The sequence below is a fragment of the Lissotriton helveticus genome, chromosome 1_1 (assembly GCF_964261635.1).
Source record: "Lissotriton helveticus chromosome 1_1, aLisHel1.1, whole genome shotgun sequence".
In the NCBI taxonomy this organism is placed as follows: Eukaryota; Metazoa; Chordata; class Amphibia; order Caudata; family Salamandridae; genus Lissotriton; species Lissotriton helveticus.
The window spans coordinates 35,623,556-35,639,054 of record NC_136057.1 but is presented as its reverse complement, the minus strand read 5'-3'; the positions used below and the strand labels follow the sequence as shown (position 1 = coordinate 35,639,054).

Below are 15,499 nucleotides of genomic sequence, written 5' to 3'. Positions count from 1 at the left end.
AAGGATTTAGCCTGAGCCAAGCAACATTTACACCAAAATATGGTCCCACTGTGCCACCAATCAGCCAATACATTCCCATACAGCTATATGTAAATAAGAAACCATCTATTCTCCCATGAACATCAACTTGGCTCACCAATTTTCCTGTTGATCCTAATTTAGGAAGCTCCAATTCCCTGAGCCGAGCAACATTTCTCACAACAGGTGGCACCAAACGGGGTGCCCTCACCTCAATGTATTTCTATGCAGTTATGTCTCAATATGCCATTGCAGTTCCCTTATAGGAAAATCACATTGGCTCACAAATATGTATTTTCTTTTCAAGCATACTGCATCACCCTATAAGATCCATCAGGAATTAACCTGAGCCAAGTAATATTTCCACTAAAACATGGGCCCACTGTGCCACCCATTGGCCAATACATTCCTATAGAGCTTCATGCGAATAAGAAACCATTCTTTCTCCCATGAAGATCAACTTGGCTCACCAATTTTCATTTTGATCCTAATAAAGGGAGCTCCCATCTAAACTTCTGATTTGTAAATTGCCTGAGCCGAGCAAAATTTGTCACAAGAGGTGGCACCAAACTGGTTGCCCTCACCTCAATGCATCCCTATGTAGTTACATGCAAATAAGTAATTGTGGTTCGCTCGTAGGAAAAACACATTGGCCTACAAATATGTATTTTGTTTTTCAAACATACCACACCCCCCTGCAAGCTCCAAAAGGCTTTAGCATGAGCCAAGCAACGGTTCCACTTGTGCCCACTGTGCCACTTTCAAGCCAATGCGTTCCCATGGAGTTATAGACGGATATGTAACCATCCTTCCTTCCATGAAGATCAACTTGGCTCACCAATTTTCATATTGATCCTAATAAAGGAAGCTCCCCTCTACACTTCTGATATATAAATTGCCTGAGCCGAGAACATTTGTCACAACAGATGGCTCCGAAAAGAATGCCCTCACCTCAATGCATTCCTATATAGTTGCATGCAAATAAGTAATTGTGGTTCTTTTATAGGAAAAACACATTAGCTCACAAATATGTATTTTGTTTTTCAAACATACCATACCCCCCTACAAGCTGCATAAGGATTTAGCCTGAGCCAAGCAACGTTTCCACCTGTGCCCCGTGTGACACTTTCAAGCCAATGCGTTCCTATGGAGTTATGGTTTAAATATTGTATTGAGATTTTATCAACAATCAACATGTTCGACTTCTCCGGAAGTGGCAAGTGACTCCGGCAACGCAGGCCCAGAGCTGCTAGTAAACAGATGCATAGAAGTCGAAATATTCCAACACAATACAATAATATGTAAATGAAACTTAATCTATCCCATCCACCCGCCCCCCTCCCACTACCTCATCCACTGGGGTAATAAAACTACTGAGGTTGTCAGGAGCCCTATTTGTGAGCATGGGTATTATGTCTCTGTTAGCCGCTGATCAGGGAGCTGTAAGAGGCGCAAATACCTGGGACAAGTTAGTTCCCAAAATTCAGATGGGAGAAGGGACAAGAATGGTTGCCAAAGCTCTCCAAAGGTAGAACCTCTCCCAGCCAAGGTAAGGTTAATTTTCTCCATCCTCAACACATGCCATAATCGTTGCAGCCAACCCGTGAATATGGGAATCTGAGGGGTGCGCCAGTGAAGTAGTATATTTTGGATTGCAGGGCCCAGAGCGAAAGCAATTAGGCGGCCCCTTTGGGATTTAAGAGGGTACTTTAATGGGTTTGGGAGCCCCAGTAAGATGTAACCAGGAAATTGAGGTAGTTGTGTGTCTAGGTGTTTGTCTACTTCATCAATGATCTGGGTCCAATATGGTTGCACGTATTCACAGTCTCAAATGAGGTGTACCAGGGTGCCCAGTTTCCCACGCCCCAGCCGAAAGCTCTGCACTTTGTTGTGGGTCCATTGTGTGAATGCGCTCGGGGTATAATACCAATAAGTGACTATTTTTATCATTGTTTCAGTTAGTCCCATGTGGTAGGCCGAGTGTCGGGCCCTATAATACACCCCCTCCCATTCTTTGTGTGTGAGTGACCTCCCGAGGTCTCGCGCCCAGGATGTGCGGCTAGCGCTATAAGTGTGTGTATGCCGGGTCAACAACATTTTGTATGAATTGGAGATGAGCTTTTTATCCGACGTGCACGTGACAAGCCATTTTTCATATGTGGAGAGGTGTCTTTGGGCTTGGGGTTTAACTTGTGGATTTAGTGCCCAGTGTTGTAGCTGGCAGTATTGTAAATGCTCAGTCTCGGGAATCACATAGTCTACCTTGATCTGCTGGAACGGTATGATGGCGTCCACATCGAACAGGTGGCCCAGTGATCGACATTCCGTGGGGCGCCAGTGTGTAAAGGCAGTTTCGTCCATGCCCCGTTGGAAGTCGGTGTTGTCAAATAGTGGGGTGAGTGGGGAAGGGAAGGTCGTCAGTTTATGTTTAAGGTTAGTGTGGTCCCAGGCTTCCAGCGTCACATGCGTGATTTGGGAGGCGTAGAAGTTACAGGGTCTATGCACTTTACCGAGAAAGAGGACTTTTTAAAAAAACAAAACAAATGTTATTGATAGATCACATTGAAATCGCAGAGCTCTGTTCCCCAGAAGCGACTGCCAAAGCATTTGAACGTACATAACGCGTTGCAATCCATCATGTCTTTTACATCAAATATAAGTAGGAAAGGAATGCAAATAACCACCTTCCCTCCCGCCCCCCCCCCCCCCCCAACTACCTTCCCACCCCCAACCCTCCCGGAATCCCCCCCCCCCTTGGCACAGTTCCATTCAATGTCAACAGTTTGTGTACACGTATCCACTGGCACAGCACGCTCAAGCCTCCAGTACTGGGTCCTGTTCCGGCGGAGGCTCAAGCCAGATACCCCTGAAATCAGCCCAACGTCTCCAGATTTTATAATGTTTCCGAGGGCAGCCCCGGGCAAGAAATATGGGCTTCTCCATCCCCATACAGAAATCAAGCCCCCTCTTCCACGCCACTAGCGTCGGAGCCCTCGGAACTTTCCATGCTTTCGCTATAGCTCTTTTGGCAATCGTGATGATCAGCAACAACAAATGCCTCTTGTAGCGGTTACCCGAAAGAGGACTTTTTGAAGAGATGTAGCCGCCATGGTGGGATCCTGAAACAGCCAGTGTTTCTCTGATTCCAGCCGATTCCACTCAACCAAGTGACGCATTTGGGTCGCTTGGAAATATAGCTGGAGATCCGAGACTCCGAGGCCACCCTCCTTGGGCGGGAGAGTCGCTATGGTGTGCTTAAGTCATGGTTTGCGGCCTTGCCACATAAATTGCACCAGCTCGCTTTGAGTTTGCCTGATCCAGCCTGTGGGCGGGGGTCAGTGGGACGGGCAGAGTCTGAAATAAATATAGGATCTACGGAAGGATAGTCATTTTGGTGGCTGCCACCCTGCCGAGCCAGAAAAGCGGATAGTGTTTCCATTGGCCCAGTTCTTTACGGATGTACAATCTCAGCTGATCATAATTGACAGCGGTTGTAGCCGGGATGGAGGAGGCTAACCTGATCCCTAAGTAGACCATTGGATAGGGTGCTGCCCCTGGAGAATGGCCCTAGTGGAGGGTGACAGAGAGAGGTCAAGAGCCACTGACTTACCGATGTTTACTTTGAACCCAGAGGCTTGTGCAAAGCTTTTTAGTTCCAGGAAGCAAGCCTCTAATGCCGGAACCAGGTTGGATAATGAAATTAGAACATCATCAGCGTACAAGCTAATTGCGTGGGTGTCACTCCCAAATTTAATCTCTGTTATTGAGGGGTTGTGTCTGATGCGGTGGGCTAGGGGCTCCATGTAGAGGGCAAATAGGAGGGGTAAAAGAGGACACCCCTGCCTATACAAAAGCGGGACGATGTGTGGCCATTTACCCGTATGGTGGCTGTGGGAAATTTGCAGCAGTTTAGGATGTGGATTCTGAGTTTGTTCCCCATTCCTAGTCGCTCAAGCACCTACTCCAAGTACAGCCAATGGACCAGATCGAAGGCCTTCTTGGCATCGATGACGAGCAGCATGTATTCCCCCGGCGTCAGAGATACCTTCTCGATGAGGTGCAGGGCATGTTTGGTATTGTCGCTCTTTTGGCGGGTAGGGATAAAACCCGCTTGATCCGGGTCTATTAATTCGGGCATGTAAAGGGCCAGTCTAGAAGCTAATATACCAGTATAAAGTTTAATGTCTATATTTAGGAGGGTTATAGCACGGTACGACCCGCAGGTCATCTTGTCACGTCTCACTTTCGGGATAACCACTATCGATGCCGAAAGCATGTCCTCGGGAATCGACCATGGCTGGGAAAAGGAGTTAAAAAGATTAGTTAAGAGTGGGGCCACTAATGTGCAGAATATTTTATAGAAGGCAGTCGTGTAGTCATCGGGTCCGGGGGATTTGGCCATTTTAAGACGTGAGATGGCCGCAACAACCTTCTCAATTCTGATCTCCTTCTCTTAAGTATTCTGCCTGTGTTGTGTTCAGGGTGGGTAAGTCGGCCTCCATGAAATAAGTAGTGCTTGAGATGGTGTCTAGCTGTGCGCCAGAAAAGAGGTGAGCATAGAAGTCTCGGAAGGCTTCAGCTATCTTGGAATCCGCCTGCAATCTCCCTGGTATAGCTCCTGAACCCCAATGCCGCTGCCTATATTCCCTTAGTTTACAGGCCAAGAGTCGGTCACGTCTATCTCCTCCCGTATAGTAAGAGTGACGTAGGCGGAGGGCAGCATACTCTCGCTCTATCCTGCTCTAGTGCCGCCAGTTGTCGTCGCAGGTTCCGCAGCTGTCATCACACCCTAGGAGCCCCCGTCCACTGATGTATCTGTTCTAGTTCCCACGTCCTCTGGGTAAGCTCGTGCCTCTTATGTCTACGCTCCACGTTTTCCGCTGCAGAGATGGCCACAAATTCCCCCTCGAATGACCGCCTTGAGCGCTGCCCATTGTGTTGCTAGGGAAGTGTTGTGATTGGCATTATGGGAGAGATAGTCCTCTATGGCGCGTTGTATCTGGTTGACCACTTCGGTGCACCGCAGTAGAGTGTCACGGAGATGCCACTGACGGGTAGGAGCTGCATGGGTGGAAAAGTAGGAGTCGCAATCACTGGGGCATGATCTGACAGAGAGGCTACCATAATCTCCTGCAGTAGTGAGTGCTTGCAGAGGCGATGAACCGAGGAGGTAATCGAGCCTGGCGTAAGTTTTATGCGCGCCTGAATAAAAGGAGAATTTGCAGCTATTCGGTGGGAGCAGCGCCCGAGATCTAGTACGCCCAAGTCCTGTAGGCGGGCTAAGCATGTAGCCATGGCCTCCGTGAGTGCATCATGGAGGAATTGCTCTTGCCCATCATTGGGGTCGTAGATCGACCCGGCTATGAACCTCAGACCTTCCAAGCTAAATTGATAAGTGAGGAGCCTCCCCTTTATTTCAGCCTCTTTGTGCAGGACCCGACCCTGAAATGCGCCGGAGACTAGAATAGCTACACCAGCCGTTTTCGTAGGCCCAGAGGAGAACAGCTGAGTTGGAAACATGCAGGATTTAAAGCGGAAGCAATCATTAGATAGGAGGTGCGAGAGGACTGCTTTGTGTTTTACCAGGTTGTTGAGTCCCCACACATTTAGGGTGAGGATTTTAAGAGTGGTAAGAGCCATCTAGACTGTTACAGGCGTATGTGAGATTGTGGCCGAGACGTAGGCCTCCTCAGGCACCGCAGTGATTGGACATGGCTTCCTGATGGGAGGACCCATCTGGTATCTAGGTGGGGAAATAGAAAGGGTGGATGAGGGACCCCTTAACCAAAGGAAAAAACATCCCTTTCAACTATCTAATAGAAAAACATTAAAAAAATAAACCCCAAACATAAGGAGCAGTAACATTTTAACTATCCAGAGTCAAGGTTCAATAAGATTGTCCATCATCCACAGATGACCTGGAAGAAGGGATACTGGTGTCCGTAGTGTGGCCATAAGCTGTCTCCCATCTCCCGCCTGCCGCCCATCACTGTTACCTAGGTGAAATGTTGGGTTACCGCTTTTGTTTCAATGTTCAGGAGAGTGTGTCTCCAGGGCCTCCCTCTGACCTTTGGCGATCTGTGATGGATCTGGGCGTTGTGTTCTGAGCCTCCGTACCTGTGTTTGCCAGCCCGATGGCGAGACTCTGGTGGCAGGCATAGGGCTGGGTCTTCCTTCTTCCCCCTGCGGGAGCTCGATTCCCAAAGGTTTGCTGGCTTCCGTGTGAGACCGCAGTTGTAGGAGCTTGCCGTTGTGCTGGAAGATGAGTCGGAAGGGGTGCCCCCATGAGTAGGAGATGCCCTGCTGGCGTAGGTGCTCTGTGATGGGCTGGAACTGCCGATGTTTCTGGAGGGTGAGGAGAGCTAGGTCCTTAGGTAGCACTGGTGACTGTCCTTTGAACGTGATGGGGTGCATGGACATGGCTTTATTCAGGATTGATTCCTTGATGTGGAAGTTCTGGATGTAGATCAAGATGTCTGCAGGGGGAGCATTGCCGGCTCTGGGTGGGCCAACCATGTGTGCCCGGTCCAGTCATATCTCCATCTCCGGCGGGTTGCCCAGGATGTGATTAAACAGTTCCCCAGTGAAAGCGAAAGTGTCTTCCGTGTCCGCTGTGATTTTCACTCCCCAGATCCTGATATTGTGCCGTCGGGAACGATTCTCCAGGTCCTCCAAGTGGGTTTGCAGGTCTACTTGTTGGTCTTGGAGTCGGATGACTTCTTGTTGTAGGGTGGCCAACTCCGTATCACCATTATCTTCCCGCTCTTCAAGTGCAGCCACTCGTTTTCCTATACCATCCATATCTCGCCTTATATCCTTAATTTCCGCTGTAAGGTCCTTCTTTATGTTTTGGAGGTCCTCCCGTGTAGTCAGGAAGTGCGATTCTAGAAATGCCCGGGTCACAGGTTCCTCTTCTGGGCTGGCCGCTCCCGCGTTGGCCGCATCTCCGGACTGCACGGGGTCCTTCGCGCCACTGTTTTGTTGCCGAGCAAAGAGTTCTTTCAGGGATTTCTCTCTTTTCCCTCTCGTATTGGACATAGTGTCCTTTTAGGTTGCTGCTGACTCTCAGGGTGTGTTGCGCTATAGGGAGTGCCAGAGATTGCACGTCAAAACCTGGAGGGTTGTGTCCAGTGGGTGGGTCGTCTCGCTAAATGGTAGTGTCACCATGCAGGGCAGCTGGCTGACTTGGCTCACCAATTTCCATATTGATCCTAATAAAGGAAGCTCCATTCTACACTTCTGATATCAAAATTGCCTGAGCAGAGCGAAATTTGCCACAACAGTGGGCATTAAACGTGTGCCCTCACGTCAATGCAATCCAATATAGTTACATGCAAATAAGTAATTGTGGTTCTTTTATAGGAAAAACACATTTGCTCACAATATGTATTTTATTTTTCAAACATACAACATCTCCAAATAAGCGGCATAAGGATTTAGCCTGAGCCAAGCAACGGCTCCACTTGTGCCCACTGTGCCACTTTCAAGCCAATGCATTCCTATGGAGTTATAAACAAATAAGTAACCATCCTTTCTCCCATGAAGATCAACTTGGCTCCCCAATTTTCATATTGATCCTAATAAAGGAAGCTCCCCTCTACACTTCTGATATGTAAATTGCCTGGTCCGAGCAAATTTTGTCACAATAGGAGGCACCAAACTGGTTGCCTTCACCTCAATGCATTCCTATATAGTTACATGTGAATAAGTAATTGTTGTTCTCTTATTGGAAAAATACATTGGCTCACAAACGTGTTTTTTTTTCAAACACACCACATCCCCCTACAACTTACATAAGGATTTAGCCTGAGCCAAGCAACGGCTCCACTTGTGCCCACTGTTCCACTTTCAAGCCAATGCGTTCCTATGGAGTTATAAACAAATAAGTAACCATCCTTTCTCCCATGGAGATCAACTTGGCTCACCCATTTTCATACTGATCCTAATAAACAGAGCTATCTTCTACACTACCTGCATGTAAATTGCCTGAGCTGAGCAAAATTAGTCACAACATGTGGCACCAAATGGGGTCCCCTCTCAATGTATTATGTCTGAATAGGTAATTGCATTTCCCTTATAAGAATATCACATTGCGTACAAATACGTATTTTGTTTTTCAAACACACCACACCCCTATACGATCCATATTGATTTAGCCTGAGCCAAGAAACGTTTCGTACTGTACCTACTGTGCCACCCTCAAGCCAATGCTTTCGTATTGAGTTATAGACTAATAAGCAACTTTCTTTCATGAAGATGAACTTCACTTACAAATATTTTTGTTGATTTTAATAAATAGAGCATTGCAAATGATTCATGCACACTTTAACTCATTTTTATACGGTTATGTTCAAAATACTTTTATTTTTAATTTATTTTTATGCTTTACTTTCTTTATTCCTTTTCCAGCAGCTTCAACGTTAAACAGCACAAAACTAACATTCCCATAATACGTGCAGTAAAGATCATCCATAATCCATCAATAGGCATTCCACATGGTCTACAAGGGTGTATGCTTCCTTCATGGCTTCCTCTTTCTTGACTGCGACCACATTATCCTCGAGTCTTGTCATTCTGCCATGGAACTCTCAGCACCGTTCTCTTTGTTTTCACTGCTTTCATAGCAGCCTGAATCCACTTGAGCCCTGGCCTTCTTGTAGCAGTTTCTCCTGAGACCCTGTCTGGTCGCTCTTATTGTCATACTCCTGTAACAGCTCTACTGCTGTCAGAAGCGCTGCTCTGTGCTGTGGGTCCTGGATGTTCAGTTTATCCAGGTCTTCCTCTTCCAGCAGCTTGAAGGTATCGAGGTCCTCTTAACCGTTGAAGAGGAAAGTGGGCATGTGCTCCTTCAAGTTGATCTGATCCAGGCTTTGGAGGTTTTCCTCTCGGTCTCTGCCTTAAGAGCCGTTTCGGCTTCTCTTCCACTTTATTTAATACATCTACATAGATTAACTTGAAGGTGCCTACTTTGTTATTCAGCTGGCCCATACACATGCCCATGGAGGGTTTGCTGTTGATATCGATAATGTCTCCTTTCTTGAGCTTTAGGGAATCGGTGTCATATGGTCTCGGTATGACATCTGTGTGCACCCTAGCTCTCCCACAAAAAGGGCCTCTGTATGGAGGTTCCTCATCGTCACCATCTTCTGACTTGACACTCTCCCAGTTACTTGCTGAGGAATCTGTGGTGCTCACTTTCTGACCACTCATCAAACTCAGGCTACTTAAAGAGCTCCAGAGGTTCTCCACTGAGCCACCAGCTTTGAGTTTGGGCTTTGTGTCCGGCTTTGGAGTAAGTGGGTAGCTTGGCATCACATCTGTGCTGGAGTCCTTCTATAGCTTTGGCGCCCTCTCTCTTGTGTTAGTCGTCAGAGGATGGGCCCAGCCCAGTCTTATCCGGTCCTCAACAGGCAGGGACGGGCCTGCCCTTGGCGCTGTGGCATTTAACATGTCCTTTCATCTGTCAATAAGGTACCTGCAAGGGTAAAATAATGGGAAGCCTTTATCCAGAAGTAGCAGGACATCGGCTCAAAACATAAAAAATTATTGAAAGATAGCTTGTGTGTTTGAAACCTGAAAAGAAACTTGACAGTCAGGGCTAATGCTCAAGCTCCATGCTGAAGATGTTTGTATACCAGGAGGCTCAAGATCTAATCAATAGCCTTGGATACGTTCTAGGCACAAAGATGTTGATTGGAAAATGTTTCTCTCCGGTTTGCTATATCCTTGAAATGAATTCCATCCATGAACGTTTGTCTAGAGTACCTGCGCAAAGTATTCTTCTGTTGCAGACTCCCACGCAATGAAGATAAAGCAACTGCTTCTGGACTAACACCTTTACTGTCCTAGAGACAACAACCAACAAAATACATTCCAATATGTAGTCAGATAGCTACTGCCTGCAATTGGTATACAAATAGTCTACGCCCCATTACCACACTTTCCTTCAAAATCAAAATCTTCCCCCCCAGGAGCACTTCAAGCTGATGCTATAGCGCTGGGACGCCCTTGGGTAGCTACGCGCTCTACAAATCCAAAATCACACCACATTAAAGTAAAAGATGGACCACAGCAACTTCATTAAAATGTATTTCAAATCCAAAGATTCACTTGCCCAGGATGTACAGATATTGATAAGTATGTTCCTATTGATGTTAGTTATACTGATTGAGACTGCATTTGTAGGAATTTTGAGAAATGTGTAGATACTGTCCAAAGGACCAGTGGATGAACTAATACTTGTAATTGGCAATTTGTATAAAGGGGAAGTAGTCTTCTCGGCGCTTGGTTGGTTCTGCGCCCTTATGAGGTGGTTTCTTGAAGAGGGGGGGGGGGCTTGAGTTGGAGGCTTACAAGTTTCCTCAGGTCACTGAAGATGGTCCCTGGGTTCCCCTACCACCGGGCTAGATCAGTGGGCTAGCCTAGGATACCTCACTCAACTTAAGAGGCAGCACCTAAGTCCTGTCACTCCCAGTGGCATAAGTCCCTGACTAGGCCCTACCGCCTAAATCTCCTGCGTGGGTTCCCCAGGTCAGTGATGCCCCAACTGACTAAAAAAAGTTCCCTTCCTTGCTTATATGTGCCCAGGTCAGGTGACTACTCTCTTAGGCGGCAAAAATAGGCTCCGCCTTTCTACTGGAAGGTTCCAGGAGCTTCCCCACTCTACCTATGGGCAGGCGATGGCAGGCTGGCATTGCAACAATGTATGGGGTCCCAGCCAGCTCCTGGCAACTAGGTTGCTACACTAAAAGACCACGCTGCAGTAGCAGGGGCCAGTGGCAGCCATGTTTGGAGTAGAGAGCACCTGCACCCTAACATGGATTGGCTATGGAAAGGTGCCCGGAGACCTAAGGGCCAACAAAAAGAAGGTGGGAAAAATGAGGCAAGGGCGAAAAAAGTAGGGAAAGACCACCCTAGGGCTGACAGGTTTAACAGGTACCCTGATATAGGCCCAGGTAACATCATAACCCTTCACCTATATACTTCCCTACATAACACTTATAACGGTTTACAGGAACCGATCTTTTACCTAGATACAACACTGCATTCAGAACACGGGTTTTCCCTAGTTCGAATCTCATACATTATGCATGATGTTTCTTGGAAGCACAGCATGACTACCATCTCCTGTATAATATCTATGTATGAAGTTGATGCCCGACTTCATCCTTAGGCCGTCACAGTAACAGCGAGGTAAGACCCCTGGGGAGACCTATGGGTATATATACATCATATCTTGCTAAGATTGACAGATGAGACCGGGACTTCCCGCCGACACAGTGACCAGATATGCTGAGGTTCCTGCATGCCGACAGTACAGCTTGCAGTGGTTTAAACATCCCTCGTGGGGGGTCCAACTCGAGACCAGGACGGGGTCCCACAGTCTCTCGCTTCAGGTAATGGGGTTGACATTCTCCTAGAGGGATTCTTGGCTTAACACCTACAAACATGCTAGGTACACTTAGGTACATCTAGTTAGGGAGGCATCGTAGGAGTACGCATCTTTTTATTATCTTGCATTATTTATATACTTGCATGAATTCATGATTACTGCAAGATGGTAGAGCTTTACCATCTTTCGTAGCGCTTCTAATCATATATTTCATTATACTGTCTAACGGTTGCTGCAGCTCATCTATTTTACACCAGAATAACAACGGTTCAAGAAAACGCCCAGACTGTGTATTCTGTGTATCTCTCTGAGACAGACTAAGTAAGCACGAGTGACTGAGCGAAAGGTAGTATATTATTTCCACAGTCCTGAGGGATCAAGGTTGTCGTGTTCGATGGTTGCCAGGAACTATTCTCTCGGATTCTAGTGGCACTGTGAGCTAGATGATACAGAAGGCCAACATGCCCAGTGGAGGTATTTTTTTATAGGAACTGCATGACAATGTGCAAGTCATCGGTGTGTTCAGAGCCAGTCTCGTCCCGCACCATTTGAACAGTGGCCGCCTGGCTTTACGCCTGTAGTTTATTAGGTAGAAGCCGTCTGCATCTGTTCCCCCCACGTAAAATGAATGTCTCAGTCGCAGGGCAGTGTACTCTGCTCTGTCCGTGTCTAGACCAGCAAGCTGCGATTGCGCCGCTTCCAGCTGACGCCAGACCATGGTGCTCCCGTCCTCTTGTGGATGCAAACCACCTTGCGCACTTGTTTAGTAATATTGTCTCTTTTGTCCCTGTGTATTTTGTTATCCGCAGAGGAAATTGCAATGAGGGCCCCTCGTGCCACTACCTTGAGTGTTTCCCACAGGGCTGTGATGGATGTGTCGGGGTGCAATTGAGGGTCAGGAACTTTTCTAGTGTTTTTGTGAGCTGCTGTACCATGGCGGGCTGTTGAAGTAATGTGTTGCGTAGCTGCCATGAGTGTGGGGGTCTGTCGCGAGCGGGGTATCTAACGTAAGGGTCACTGACGCATGGTCCGAGAGTGAATGAGGTTCTATCTCTGAGGATTGGACAAGGGGACGCAGTTCTCGGGATCCTATGAAATGGTCAAGTCAGGAGCACGTCTTATGTGCATCTGAATAGAATGTATAATCTGTGTTATGAGGGTGTAGGATCCTCCAGAAGTCCACCAACTCCATCTTCGGTAACCATTTTGACCCATCTCTGGAGAGGGCCCCTGATTGTCCATGCCACTGGGCCAAGCGGTCCAAGTTGTTGTCAAAGACCATATTGATGTCCTCACCCATCAGCACCTGCCTGTCTGGTGAGCTTGTCAATTCTGTCAACCACCGATGAAAGAAAACCCCCTAATCCTCATTTGGGGCTTAGATTGAGCCTAGTGGGAGAGTTTGTGTACCTATGGTGATAGAGTGGGCAATAGTCTTCTCTTTATTTCAGCCTGTTTGGGACCCACCTTTCTCCTAAAATAATGAGAGAGGGCGGGGGGGCGTAGCCAAGATGGCAGCTGGATAAGACGCAAGATCGTGCTCTCCGGGATCACCATTTTCTAGCGGTTCAGAGCAGCCCATTCCCGGTTCCCCAAAGCTACCTGGGGGTGCCGGGTGCTGGTGAAGAGCAGAGGAGTGCTTAAACTAAGCTTTTTTGTGACCCCGGTAACCCGATTCACAAACCAGAGGGAGCGGTGACCTCACCGGGTGCGTGGCGAGCAAAGCCGGAGTGGCAGATGGACTCTGGAGCAGTGGGACAGTGTATGCCTGCCACCAGCCGGCGGAGAGAGGAGTGCAAAAGGGTCGGTGCCTTGATCGTGCGGAGAAGGCCGTGAATGACCTACGTACAGCGCCCACCATTTTGCCTTCCTGAGGAGCTGCTACGGAGGCTCTCGTGGTGTGAAGCGGTGCCACACTGCTGAGCTCGGAGACTTGCCCCGGGCTTCTGTTAAAGCCAGAAAAGCAATGCAGAGAGCACAGCCCAGCTCGGGGAGCGCTAAATGGCTCGGGACTCGGCCACCATGAATAACAGATCTGTGTCGGGCTTCAGGCAGAGACCAGCAGAACCCCAGGAGCTGAGGTGGGACTCAATGCGGTCTGGGGGGAGCGGCGCACCACGAAACCTGAGCAGTGAAGCCCTGGTCTGCATTGGCCGCGACGGGCGAGGGCCAAAGAGCCCAGACAGAAGTGTGGAATTCCCGGGTTGGGCTGTCAGCAGTCCCCTGAAGTTAAGAAGGGGAGGCCTGGCAACGTAATGCAAGCACACCAAAAGGCCTATCCATAGCCTGATTTTGAGGGGGACAGCAGGAGCCTGCACTCAACGGCGCAGAAAGGAGGTGAGCTGACGAGTGGCCCCTAACCCTATTACACCAGCTCCCTAAAGATACGATATTTTGGGGGAGGCTGTTAAACACCCACGGAGGGTGTAGCTTGCCGAAGGTGATCGGTGGAAGAGAGTCACGCCGCTAAAGACATGTAGAACCCGGCCAAGGCTCATCTATAAGCCTGAAGACATTTGTGCTGCAGGACACAGCCCCTCAACCTACAATCTGAGACACAGAGCAACGACCATGGTGGCAGCACGCCTGAAAAAAGACAAATGTGAAGTAGATGCTCCTAAAACAGGCTGGAATCTCGGGTGTGGCACACACCGCGTCGGCAGAAGATAACTCGCCAGAAACAGCGGAGGGTGGCCATGGGCCTGCCACCAAAGCCTTTACGTCGCTGCTGTTCTCCTCCCTGAAAGAAGATATTCAGGAGTTGAAGGCCAGTTAACTGCAGACCTGAAGGACCTGCAATGCGATCTGGATGAGGTTGGACACCGTGTGACCATTCTACAGGACCACGAGACGAATAGGGATGAGGAGATCCACATGCTGCAGCAAGACCTTACCCATTTACAGGGACAACATTCAGATCTGCAAGTACATGCTGTAGACCTCGAGAACCGCTGTCGGCCAAATAACGTCCAGGTCCAGGGAGTTCCATGGAAAGCCGAGGAGGATGATCTTCGATCCTACTTGCTGGCTCTTTTTTGTCAGGTTCAGGGAGAGTTCGACACAAAGTAGATCCAGATGGATAGGGCACATAGTGTGGGCATACCCAGAGGAAATAAAGCGCCACCTCCGGACATTCTTGTCTGTGTTCACCATTTCTAGCTGAAGGATCTAATAATTCGCAGGGCCCAAGAAGCACAGTCTGTACACTTCAGAGGGCAAGCACTCGCACTCTATCAAGTCCTGGCAGCATCCACTCTGTCTAAGAGACGAGAATTGCGAGTGGTGACCTCCCTCCTGAGAGAGAAAGCAATACCATACTCCTGGGGGCACCCCTTTTGCATCATCTTTAACCGTCAAGGACGACTGTGCCAGCTTCGATCACTCAAGGAAGCGCGGAAGGTCTTGGAACTTGACAATCCCTCATCGCCTGGGAGTGAAAAGAGCCCTAAAGTAACTCCATTGCAGAAGCCCCCACGCTGGCAACAGGTCAGCAGGTCAGCGGCGGGGCTGCGAACAGACCCGATGACGAGGGCCAAAGAAAGGGAGGCGTGCCATCCTTAATGTCTCAGCCTCTGGAGCACCCGTGCACCTCTTGACATGAATGGCAACGCATCCACGGGAGGGAGTAACCGACAGGCAGCCAGAAAGACAGATGGGAACACTACACGTCATCAGCCGAAGATGTGAGTCTGATGCTCTGTAAGGACCAGGTACTCTGTTATTTGAATCTGCGGTTGAGCCATGACCTCCAAGGTTTTCCTGTTACAGACGGACTTAAGTCTGGCTCAGTTAAAACTGATTTGGGTTTTGAGGGGGTTCATGCTGTTTTTATATATGTTTATAATTTTACTTGGGGTTACCGCACTAGTCTAGACACACTGTTGGTTCTAACAGGGCCTGAAAATAAATACCCGCAGCCTTATGTGAGCATAGAAGACAGGAATGGCACACTAGTAGATGCTGGGAGAGTAGTGCTTTAGCATGGGTAAACACCTCAAGGTCAGGAGCCTTTATGTTTGAGGACTCAAGAACCCGGTCAAAAGATCGGCGATCCTTTCCCTACTAGAGAATTCAGGGGGTGATATATGC

At 48.5% G+C, this 15,499-nt stretch overlaps 1 pseudogene across 1 annotated transcript; it reads right to left on the bottom strand.

Moving 5' to 3' along the window:
- Positions 1-8,587: 8,587 nt before the first annotated feature.
- Positions 8,588-9,330, bottom strand: LOC144757643 (SAM and SH3 domain-containing protein 1-like; annotated as a pseudogene). The gene has a single exon (XR_013595594.1). The product of XR_013595594.1 is annotated as an SAM and SH3 domain-containing protein 1-like (transcript).
- Positions 9,331-15,499: the final 6,169 nt, after the last annotated feature.